Source organism: Phyllostomus hastatus, unplaced genomic scaffold (genome assembly GCF_019186645.2).
Source record: "Phyllostomus hastatus isolate PE091 unplaced genomic scaffold, TTU_PhHast_1.1 phas_contig_16, whole genome shotgun sequence".
NCBI classification, from domain to species: Eukaryota; Metazoa; Chordata; class Mammalia; order Chiroptera; family Phyllostomidae; genus Phyllostomus; species Phyllostomus hastatus.
This window is the reverse complement of record NW_025333643.1, coordinates 29,958,854-29,971,432: the sequence shown is the minus strand read 5'-3', so window position 1 is coordinate 29,971,432 and position 12,579 is coordinate 29,958,854.

Sequence of the window (12,579 nt, the reverse complement as noted above, 5' to 3'; positions counted from 1 at the left end):
AAAGTTTCATCTATGCTGTGGACTGAACTTTTCCCCTCAAAATTCATATGTTGAAGTCATAACTTCTAATGTGATGGTATTCAGGAGTGAGGCCTTGGGAGATAATTATATTTAGGTGAGGTCACAAAGGTAGAGTGCCCAAGATGAAATTATTGTCCTTATAAAAAGAGACACTAGAGAGTTCTCTGTCTTTCTCATTGCCACATGAGGACAAAACAAGGCAGCCATCTCCAAACCAGGAGGAGGGCCCTCACCAAAACTGAGTCACCTGGCACCTTGATCTTGGACTTCCCAACCTTCAGAACTATGAGAACTATATTTAAGTTCTTTAAGCCACCCAGGCTGGGGTATTTTGTTATACTAGCCATGGGCATACTAAGTCTACAAAACAAAGTAACAACAAAACAAACAAACAAAAACAGTTGTTGCTGGAACAGTGCTACAAATTTGTGATGCAGTGGGCTAAACAGAAGGCAGGATAGCATAGAAAGGTAGGCCAACTCTAGGAAGGCACTGGTGATCCCTGACTTCTGGTACTTACTCATCTGTGTGACCCATACACCCTGAGTCTGGGTTGGCCTAGCAACTTGCTTCTAATCAACAGACTAGAGCAAAGATGATGATGTGTCACTTTCATAATTACATTATAAAAGACTTCAATGTCTATTTTGTTAATAGACTCTCTCCTTTATTGGTTTTAATAAAGCAAGTTGCCCTATTATAAGCTCTTCTACAGTGAGGCCCACAGATAGGGAACTGAGGGCGGCCTCCAGCTGACAGTCTATGAAGAACTGCATCCTGCCACTGGTCATGTGAACTTGAAAGTACATGTCTTCCCACCTGAACATTCAGATGAGACCCTAGACAAAACCTTGATTGCGATCTTGCAGAGAATCCAACTCAGCCATTCTTAGGCTCCTTACTCATAGAAACTGTGAGATAAGAGATGCATACTATTTTAATTTGCTAAGTTGTGGTAATTTGTTACAGTTATAGATTACTAATACAATTTGGGAGCATAGATTTAGAGTCATCTGTCATATACCATGGGTTTAAATCTTGCTTGTACTATATACCTTTATAATCTTAGATATGCCATGTATATACTCAGAGCCATAATATTCTCATATGCAGAGTGAGACAATACCAGAACCCACCACAACAATAACAAGCATTCAACTATTATTAGCTGTTACTATTTTTAAGTGCTAAGTAATCATAAAAGTGGGAAATTTTCCCTGAAATCAGAGAAAAATAATTATAATTACCACTTGTACTGAGCTCTCAAATTTATGAAATCACATAAGAACTACTGAGTTTGATCTTTACTTACTACAGTGATTCTCAACTACCACTGATTTTGCCCTCCAGGGAATATTTGGAGATATTTCAGTTGTCACAAATAGTGGTGGATGCTATTGGCCAGAAATGCTACTAAACTTTCTAGAATGCATAGAACAGCCACCTGCAATAAAGAATTATAGGACCAGAATGTCAGTGGTGCTGAGGTTGAGAAACCATGCAGTAGCAATCCTGTAAGGGTGGGTATATGTAGTTCCCATGCATAATTCATACATGAGAGAACAAGCTAAGAGAGGTTGAATTATAGGAGGGAAGTGGGAGGATCAAATTGCTGGTATGCAGCTAAGCTGGGGCAGAAGTCATTGTCCCGAGGCCCCAAATGCATTGCTTTTTCTTCACCCCTACTTTACCTCCCAAGGGTGTGTGGAGGTCCATTGATTTCAGCCTAAAGTCAATATACAGGATGCTTGGGCCCAAAAGAGGGACTATAATGGTGGAGATTTCAGGTAGTAGGTAGGGGTAGGGGGCAACTGGGGGCAGAATTCTTTCAGGAAAAAATATTTCCTTTTATTTGTTTATTTATTTATTTATTTATTTATTTATTTATTTATTTTTTTGTTTATTTTTAGAGAGAGGGGAAGGGATGAGAAAAGAGAGGGAGAGAAACATCAATGTGAGAGAGAAAAATCAATTGGTTGCCTCTCATACATGACCCAACTGGGGACTGAACCTGCAACTCAGGCATGTGCCCTGATGAGGAATCAAACCAATGACCTTTCACTTTGTGGGACAACACCCAAGCATCTGAGTCACACTGGTCAGGGCAGGAACAGATATTTTCAATCCCACTTGTTAGGGAATGGGTGCAAGGTTGACAGCATGTTTCACCCAAATCCTGAGACATTCTTATCTAAGTATAAACTTCAGCTTTGTATTCTCTTCCAATTCTTTCAGGTTAACATAAGCACTCACTCAAGAACATTTCTCATTACTGTTTCTGCTGAGACTTTCAGAATACCCCTCAGTATGTATTTGTGCTCCCCTTTGACATACAAGGAAACTGTGTCTCAGACAGGAATGTTATGGCTTGTCAAAGGGTACACAGAGCTGGGATTTGAATCCAGGCTTTTCAATTTCAAGCCCAGATTAATTTCCACCACGGAACTGAGCCCCCTCTCAGGGAGTTAGCAGTCCCCAGAAACACTTAACTCAGTGGGGGATCTGAACTACCTTGAAGAGATGTTGAGAGTGCCCAGTACCTACAAGAGCAAAGCAAGAGAAGGTGGTGTGTGAGTTGCCCCTAATTAGCGCACCTTAAAGATGGCACAACTGGTGGATTAAAGGTGCTGGCCTGGCACAGATGGATAGTAGGGGTCCGGCAGCACATGGAGGACCTGGGCTGGAGGCTAGACAACTATGAAGATTGTAGCCAAGACATGGCCTTCATCCTCACAAAACCATAGGAAGGGAGAAAAGTGAAGCCCATCACCCCTCAGCCTGCAGCATCCAAGAAGGTCAGCAGAACTTGCTTAGTGGGTTTAAAGTCAGCAGGATGCTCCCCACTGCCTCAAGTGAGACAATAAGATCTGGAGCTGTGAAACATCCAGAGACAGACCCAAAGAGGGAACACAAAACTAACCCTAACAATGGAAAAACTGAGACAAATTTCACTTTGTTATCCCAAAGAACTTGCATGTTTTGTTTACTTGTATTTTTTTCATTATTTGACTTCTTTTATTTTATTAGTATTTCTTCATTCCTCTTCTTTCTGTTTAGTTTTATTTGTTTGTTAAATTGCATTGTTTGAATGGTTTTCCTTGTTCTCTCTTTCATAATGTATTTTAATTGTCCTTCTTTCACTTCACTTGTGTTCCAATATCACACTACTCTAGGTCGTGTACTTTCTATTCTTGTTATTCAGATCATATAGTTCTTGTAATATTGTTGTTCCAGTATCGCTGTAAATAATTGTTGTTCCATATAATTGTAATACTACATAGCTCTCTTCCTGGATCTCAGCCCATTTCACTATCTTCTGGTGCTTTATAACTGTTGAGGTTAACTCTACTCTCTCACACATTATGCTTATTTTCTATCCTTTACTCTCACTATATCTCATTATCTGACTTGTAGCAAGTGCTCTGTTTTCTAGATTCAGCTCACAATCCTTCTCCCCCTAACAAGAGTCTTATCTCTTTTACACCTTTGATAAAAGGTGGCTAGTTGGGTGAAATATCACAATCAACAGTATACTGATCCAAAGTATCTTCTATATCTTCTCTATGTGTTGGTACTTTAAATCCCATAGAATACTCTCCCCCTGTCTTAATCTCTTTCACCTTCCCCCTGTAACTGATCACATACAAGAGTAGGTAGTAGCTGTGAACACCAATATAGCTGCTGGAAGAGAGAACCCACCAACAAAGGAACCACCAACAGATAATAAAGGAAGATGGTGAAGGAGTGAGTGGAGCCCACACTAACCTCCACCCAGGACCAGCCTAAAATTACAACTAAACTGTGGAGAAATTCCAAGAACAAACAACTGAACAATAGTGAGAGGGAAGCCTTATAATCTCCAACAGACACAAGAATCAGCTTTGACACAATCTGTCTGCACCTCTACAACAGCATACAAGACATGGTGGGCACAGTGACCTGAAGTCAACCAGCTGGAGGGAAGAATCCACCAAAGAAAGACCAAACATCAATCAAAACCCAAGTACATACAGAAGGCCAATATAAATGGCATCCCAAGAGCAGCAAGATCAGGAGATCAAGAAGACTGCACCACTGAATCTCACAATTCTCTTACCATAGAAGTTCACAGCACAAACTCAGGGAGTCAGAACAGATCAAGTTAAGAGAAGAGGCTAACAAGAAGAGTCTCACAAACAATAGGAAGATGAAGAAACAAACCCCAGATGAAAAGAAAAAAGGAAGAATAAGAAAGAATGTTAAATGAAATAGATGCAAGTCAACTCTCTGATATTGAGTTCAAAGCAATGATTATAAGGAAGCTCAGTGAACTCACTGAGAATTACCAAAAACTACAAGGAAACTACGATGGCCTCACTGCAAACTATATCAACATGAAAAAGGAAATAGAAACTATCAACAAGGAAAAAGAGGAAATGAAGAATACAATTTCTGAACTGAAGAACACAGTAGAAGGAATCAAAAGCAGGCTAGATGAAGCATGGGATTGAATCAGTGAGCTGAAGAACAAGGTGAGAAAAACACTCCCAGAAAGAGCAACAACAGGAAAAAAGACTCAAAAGAATGGCAAGGTGTTAAGAGAATTGTTGGACAACATGAAAAATGATAATATCCATATAAAAGGGATACCAGAAGAACAAGAAAGAGAGCAAGGAACATAAAACCTGTATGGAAAAGGAATGACAGAAAACATCTCTAATTTGATGAGAGAAAAAGTCACACAAATCTAGGAAACACAGAGAGTCCCAATCAAGAGGATCCGAGAGAAGCCCACTTCAAGACACATCAGAATTAAATTGACAAAATTCCAAGACAAAGAGAGAATCTTAAAGGCAGTGAGGGAAAAACAGGAAGTGACATGCCAGGGAGTCACAATAAGACTAGCAGATGACTTCCCAAAGGAAATGATACAAGCCAGAAGGAAATGGCAACAAATATTCTAAGTAATGAAAAACAAAGGCTTGCAACCAAGACTACTTTATCCAGCAAAGATCTCAATTAAAATGGAAGGTGAAATGAAGAGTTTCCCCCCCAAAAAAGAGGCCTCAAAGGATACACCCTCACCAAACCAGCATTGCAAGATATGCTAATGGGACTGCTTTAAGAAAAGGAAGAAATAGAATGAGAGAGAGGGGAACAGAGGTAAAAAGGAGGTAAAATGGCAATGAATAAGTACCTATCAATAATAACCTTAAATGCAAATGGATTAAATGCTCCAATCAAAAGATATACGATAGCTGAATGGATAAGAAATAATGACCCACACATATACTGCCTACAAGAGACCCACCTCAGAACAAAAGACTCATATAGGTTGAAAGTGAGGAGTTGGAAAAATACATTCCAAGCAAATGGATGGGAAAAAAAGTCGGAGTGGCAATACTCATATTAGATGAAATAGACTTCAAAATAATGACCATAAAAAGAGAGCCAGAAGAACAATTCATAACACTCAATGGAAGAATCCATCAAGAACATATAAACATTATGAATACATATACACCCGACACGAAAGCTGCCAAATATATAAAGAAATTCTTGGAGGACTTCAAGAAAGATATTGATACCAACACAATTATAGTGTGAGATTTTAACACCCTACTGTCAAAACTGGATGGATCTACCAAACAAAATATCAACAAAGATATTGTGGCATTGAACAATGTCCTACTTCAAATGGACTTAACTGATATATATATATATATATATACACACACACACACACACACAAACTTTCATCCCAAAGAAACAAAATACCAAATGCACATAGAACATTTTCAAAGATAGGCCACATGATAGGACACAAAACAAGCACCCATAAATTCAGGAAAATTGAAATCAGAAATTATATCAAGCATTTTCTCCTACCACAAGGGACTGAAACTAGAAACCAACCTCAAGGAAAAAACTCAACAACACTCAAACTCATGCAGATTGAATAGCATGCTATTAAACAATGAATGGGTTAAGACTGGGATCAAGAAAGATCAAAAAGTTTCAGGAAACTAAACAAAATGAACTCACAACAGTCAAAAATTTATGGGACACAGTGAACACAATCTTGAGGGGGAATTTCAGAGTGATACAGGCCTACCTAAAAAAGAGAAACATTTCAAATAAACAACCTAACCTTATGCCTAAAAGAAATGGAGGAACAACAAAGATAGCTCAGAGCAAGTAGAAGGAAGGAAATAACCAAGATCAGAGCAGAATTAAATGATGTACAGACTAACAGAATAATTCTAAGGATCAATAAATCCAGGAGTTCATTCTTTGAAAAGATAAACAAAATTGGCAAGCTGTTGAGTAGACCCATCAAGAAAAGAGAGAGGAACTAAATAAACACAATCAGAAATGAAAGAGGAGAGATTACAAGTGATACCACAGAAATACAAAGGACTATAAGAAATTACTATGAAGAACTATATGTCAAGAAATTTGAAAACCTGGGTGAAAGGCACAAATTTATAGAAATATATAATCTTCCAAAACTCAATGAAGAAGAAGCAGAAAGCCTGAATAAACCAATAACAGCTGACAAAATTGAAGCAGTAATCAAAAAACCACCAGGCATACAAAAGCCCTAGACCAGACGGTTTCATAGGAGAATTCTACAAAGCATTTAAGAAAGAGCTAACCCCTATTCTTCACAGACTATTAAAAAAATCCAAGAAGATGGAAGACTCCCAAACTCTATTTATGAAGCCAGCATCACCCTAATCCCCAAACTAGATAAAGATACAACAAAGAAGGAAAACTACAGGACAATATCTCTGATGAACATAGATGCTAAAGTCCTCAACAAATTATTGACGAACCACATCCAGCAATACATTAAAAAGATCATACACTGTGATCAAGAGGGATTCATCCCAAGGATGCAAGAATGGTACAATATTTGCAAATCAATTAATGTAATACCTCACATAAACAAAAGGAAAGAAAAAAACCACATGATCATATCAATAGATGCAGAGAAAGCATTTGATAAGGTACAGCACCCATTTATGATTGAAACACAGCAAAGTGGAAATAGAAGGATCATCCCTCAACATAATAAAGGCCATATATGAGAGACCCACAGCCAACATCAGACTCAATGGAGAAAAACTAATGTCGTTCCCACTAAGATCAGGAATAAGACAAGGATGTCGGCTTTCGCCACTTGTATTCAACATAGTATTGGAAGTCCTAGCCATAGCAATCTAACAAGAAAAGGAAATAAAAAGCATTCAAATAAGAATTGAGGTAACAAAACTGTCATTGTTTGCAGAAGACATGATAGTGTACACAGAAAATTGTATAGACACCATGAAATCTCTACTGGACCTAATAAGTAAATTTGGCAAAACATTGGGAAAAAGTCAATATTTGGGAAATCAAAGGCATTTTTGTACACCAGCAATGAAACATCAGAAACAGAAATAAAGAAAATAATTCCCTTTGCTATAGCAACAAGAAAAATAAAGTACCCAGGAATAAACCTAACCAAGAAGGTAAAAGACATATACTCAGAAAACTGCACAACACTAAAAAAGAAATTAAAGAAGACACAAACAAATGCAAGCATGTACCGTGCTCATGGATTGGAAGAATTAATATCATCAAAATGTCTATACTATCCAAAGCAATTTATAGATTCAATATAATCCCTATTAAAGTACCCATGACATATTTCCCAGATATAGAACAAACATTTCAGAAATTTATATGGAATCACAAAGGACCCCAAATGGCTGCAGCAATTTTGAGAAAGAAGACCAAAATAGGAGGATCACAATACCTGATATCAAAGTGTAGCACAAGACCACTGTAATCAAAACAGCCTGGTACTGGCCTAAGAACAGATACATGGACCAATGGAACAGAATAGGGAACCCAGAAATAAATCCAAGTCTCTGTGGTCACTTTATATTTGACAAAGGGGGCAGAAGCATAAGATGGAGTAAAAATAGCCTCTTCAATAAATGGCGATGGGACATGCAGAAAAATGAAACTCAATCACCAGCTCACACCATACACAAAAATATATTCAAGGTGGATAAAAGATTTAAATATAAGTCATGACACCATACAAGTCCTAGAGGAAAGCATAGGCAGGAAAATCTCAGACATTCCACACAGCAACATCTTCATTGATATGTCCCCTCGATTAAGGGATATAAATGAAAGAATAAACAAATGGGATCTCACCAAAATGAAAAACTTCTGCATGGCTAAAGAAAACAGCATTAAAATGAAAAGAGAACCAACTGTGTGAGAAAACATATTTGCCAATGATACCTTGGGCAAGGGTTTGATCTACAAAATATATAAAGAACTCACACAACTCTGCTCCAGGAAGACAAACAACCCAGTTAAAAAATGGTCAAAGGATTTGAAAAGACACTTCTCCAAGGAGGACATACAAAGGGCCCAGAGACATATGAAAAGATGGTCAGCATCACTAGCCATCAGATAGATACAAATTCAAACCACAATGGGATACCACTTCACACCTGTGAGAATGACCATCATAAACAAAGCAATGAACAAGTGTTGGAGAGGTTGTGGAGGAAAGGGTACCCTAGTGCACTCTTGGTGGGAATGCAGACTAGTGCAGCCACTGTGGAAAACAGTATGGAATTTCCTCAGAAAACTAAAAATGAAACTGCCTTTTGACCTGGCTGTTCCACTGCTAGGATTATATCCTAAGAACCTTGAAACACCAATCCAAAAGAACCTATGCACCCCAATGTTCATAGCAGCACACTTTACAATAGCCAAGTGCTGAAAGCAACCTAAGTGCCCATCAGTAAGTGAATGGATCAAAAACCTATGGTACATCAACATGATGGAATACTATGTAGCAGAAAGAAAGAAGGAGCTACTACCCTTTGCAACCTCATGGATGGAACTGAAGAGCATTATGGTGAGTGAAATAAGCGAGACAGTGAAAGACAAACACCATATGATTTCTGCTTTAACTGCAACCTAATCAACAAAACAAACAAGCAAACAAAATATAACCAGAAACATTGAAATCAAGAACAAACAGACAGTAAACAGAGGGAATGTGTGAGGAGATAATGGGGGGAAATGGGGAAGGATTTTTAGGACACAAGGGCACATGGACAAAACCAAGGGATGGAGGGAGAGTGGGACCAGGGGCTGGGAGGTGGGGATAGCTGGGGTGGGGGTTGCAGTAGGAGGAAAATGGAGAAAACTGTATTTGAACAACAATTTAAAAATAAAATAAAATAAAATTTACTTTAAAAAATAAAATTAATTGGTAAAATTTAAAAAAAAAAAAAGAACTAAGCCTCCTATACCCAAAGCTCTGTTTGAGGTTGCCTGTATGTGTGTGGATGCTATAAACCATTTATTGTTTTCAAGGAATTTGTGATTTAGAGGAGAAGATAGAGTTATAAGCAGATAACTATGTAAGTTACAACAGACAGTGATAACATGTGCTTCAAATGGTTGCAAACCTCACATTTTTGGGAGCATAGAGAAGGAAGAAACAAAAAAGTCCTTGGGAGAGGTACTAAGGAACATCTGGGAGGCCTTCAGGAAAGATGTGGAACTTGTGCTGAGGGTTCAACAGCTGGTATCACAGAGAACCAATGCCCCAATCAAACAATAGATTCACTTGTTAAAAGCAGTTTCCACTCTAGATGCCGAAAGAACAAGTCCCTCTTTCAGCTTTCAGACAGTTCTCAATGACAGGACCTTAGCACTCCATTGTTCTCATTATTTCTCTCTTTTCTCCTTTCATAATTGAACAACCAAGGAGCCTGACTTCAATAACTTCTGATCCACCCAAAGATGAGCCATATTTGACATGCCTTGAGATTTCTATCCTCATCATAATTACATCTAAGTCTTTGAAACAAGCGTCTTATCACTGCTATCAGCACTTTTGTTTTCCTATTTTCGACTCATTAAAATAGTTAATAATCACACTAACCACACTCCTCTGTGTAATCACAGTAGCAATGTGGAAAATGGAATTGTTCATGGGAAGACCACATGCTCTGATACCAGCATTTAAACTGTCCATTCAACTGCTCATGAACAGAAACTTGATTTCTATTTGTGAAGATTTTCCAGGGCTCTCAAGGCAGAAAGTATGAATGTGAAGGTGACATAAATTCAGGAAGTGGGCATGTTGTAGGTGGGAATTAGGCTCTTCCACATGATCACAAGGAAAGCATTCCAAGGACCCACACATGGAGGATTGTGGGGTGGCATGGTTTATTCATGTGGAAATAGAAGCTGCCCCCTGAGTTTTCAATATTCCATCTCTCTCTGTCCTGCCATGGAAAAAGTTCAACTGTGTCCTCCACAAGGCCAAGACAAAAGTCAGTGTCCAGAGTTTCTGCTCCATATTAAATCTTAGTCTTTTGAAGCCCACGGGCAGCTGCTAGGCAGTTTCAGTCCCCATCCAGGTAGCTTATATTGTTCCAGGATGCTCCAGTGGCAAAGTCCATGTGACCACTGGCCATGCATTTCCTAAGGCCACATAGCCATGGAGAGAAAAAGATGCATGCACTGTGAGAGTGCAGGTCATGAGAGAGACAGAGAGCTTAGCCCTTTTGGAGCCCACACCATGTGCTGTGGACCCAGTAGCAGCTTAGACCCACAAGGTTGTGTGCTCTTAGGCAAGAAAGCACATGAATGAATGGGCAAGTGTACCACTGGGTGGGCTAGAAAGAGCTTCTTTGTCCCCCTGGAACTATATTAGCTTGGGTTTGGGACAGACCAGTTGCCCTCTCAAAAGAAACAATCAACTTCCCAGGCTTCTGTGGGCTTTGGATGGGCCCACCTTCCAATCAATCCCTTTTTTTCCAAAGCTAGACTGACAGGTCTCTTTGGTAAAGCATGTATCCGGTGTCATTTTGATTTCTATTGTGCATGTGTCTGTGTTCCCCTATTCCTTCCTGGTAAACTGGCACCAGAGAAGGGAAGGGAGGAGTGTTAATCTTCTTGGTTGAGCTCAATGTAATCCCCTGGCATGAGAAGCTGTAGCTTCCTGGTGAAGCAAAAAGGCTCTCGTTTCTCATTTTATGAAGCTCAATGTCTAGTTCTCTTTTGCTCCCTTTCTCAATATTTAAATAAACACCGATTGTCATAGGGATACAGCCATGAACTTGATATGTAAGGTTTCTGCCCTCATGGAGCTTCCAGAGTGGATGGGAGATTCATAATAAATAGGTTAGCAAATAAATAAACAAGGTAAGTTTAAAAATGTGACAAGTAATGTTCTCAAATACAGAATGTTCAGTTAAATTTAGATTTCATATTAAAGAGAACACATGTTTGTTTTAGGAGGTGTATTTCCCAAAATTGCATTCTACATTTTTATTTTCTAAGTTAGGCAATCTTAGCATTAAGAAAATAAATGGAATAAAGGGAGTGGTGTGTCACTCAGGAGTCCACCAGAAGAAGGGAACCAGTAAGATATCTATCTATATTAAGAAACTTATTACTATAAATTGGTTTAAGCAATTTTAGGGGACTTAGTTAAGTCCAAAGGCTACAGGGCAGGTCTTCAGGAAGGGCAGGCTGGAACCCTCAGTCACAAGCTGAAACTCCTGTCCACTGGCAGAATTTCTTCAGCGTAACCTTAGCTCTGCTGTAAAGGGATTATGGAAGATAACTTGTATTATTTAAAGTAAACTCATTATAAATTCTAATTACATCTAGAAAACACCTTCCTAGCAACCCATAGACTAGTGTGTCATTGCATAACTGGGGTTTAGTCTGGCCAAGTTGGCACATGAAACTGACATCACAGTTGGAAAGGGAAGTGTTCCCACAGGCATCAGGAGGGTTTCTGTGATGTTGGGACATTTAAACTGAGGCTTGAACATTGAACTGAATTCTAAGAACGAGGTGATCAGAACATTTCACATGAAAAGAACAGCATGTGCAAAGTCCCTGAGGTAGGACACAAACTGTCTTGTTTTAGGAACAATAGAAAGTCAATATGGCTGGAATGGAACAAAGCAGAGAATTATACTGGTTGGTGGGAGAGGAGGATGGTGACTGTGTTAGAGTTGTATATTTAAATCAAAACTCAGAACTATTACTATCTGTATAAAGATGCTGATGGGTAAAGAAAAAAGAGTAGGTCTTTGAAATAAAGCTTCTTCCTGAAGTATTTCTGCATGTCTGGTTGCTGCTAAAGCTATCACTTACACACCAGGGGTCATTTAAGGCAAGGGTTTCCAACACCCAGACCTCAGACTAATATCTCTCTGTGGCCTGTTAGGAACTGGGTCGCACAGCTATAGGTGAGCAGTGAACTAATGAACAAAGCTTCATCCGTATTTACAGCCACTTCCCATTACTCTCATTACTGCCTCGGCTCTGCTTCCTGTTAGATCAGTGGCAGCATTAGATTCTCGTAGCAGCACAAGCTGTACTGGGCAGGTGGCAAACACAAGGCCCTCGGGACAATTCTGGCCCTCCACCATGTTTTATCTGGCCCGGCACCCTGTTTCTACCTGATGACAGCTCCAAGCTCTCACTTAACTGTTAAGGAGTACTTACATTTATACAGTCCTAAAATTA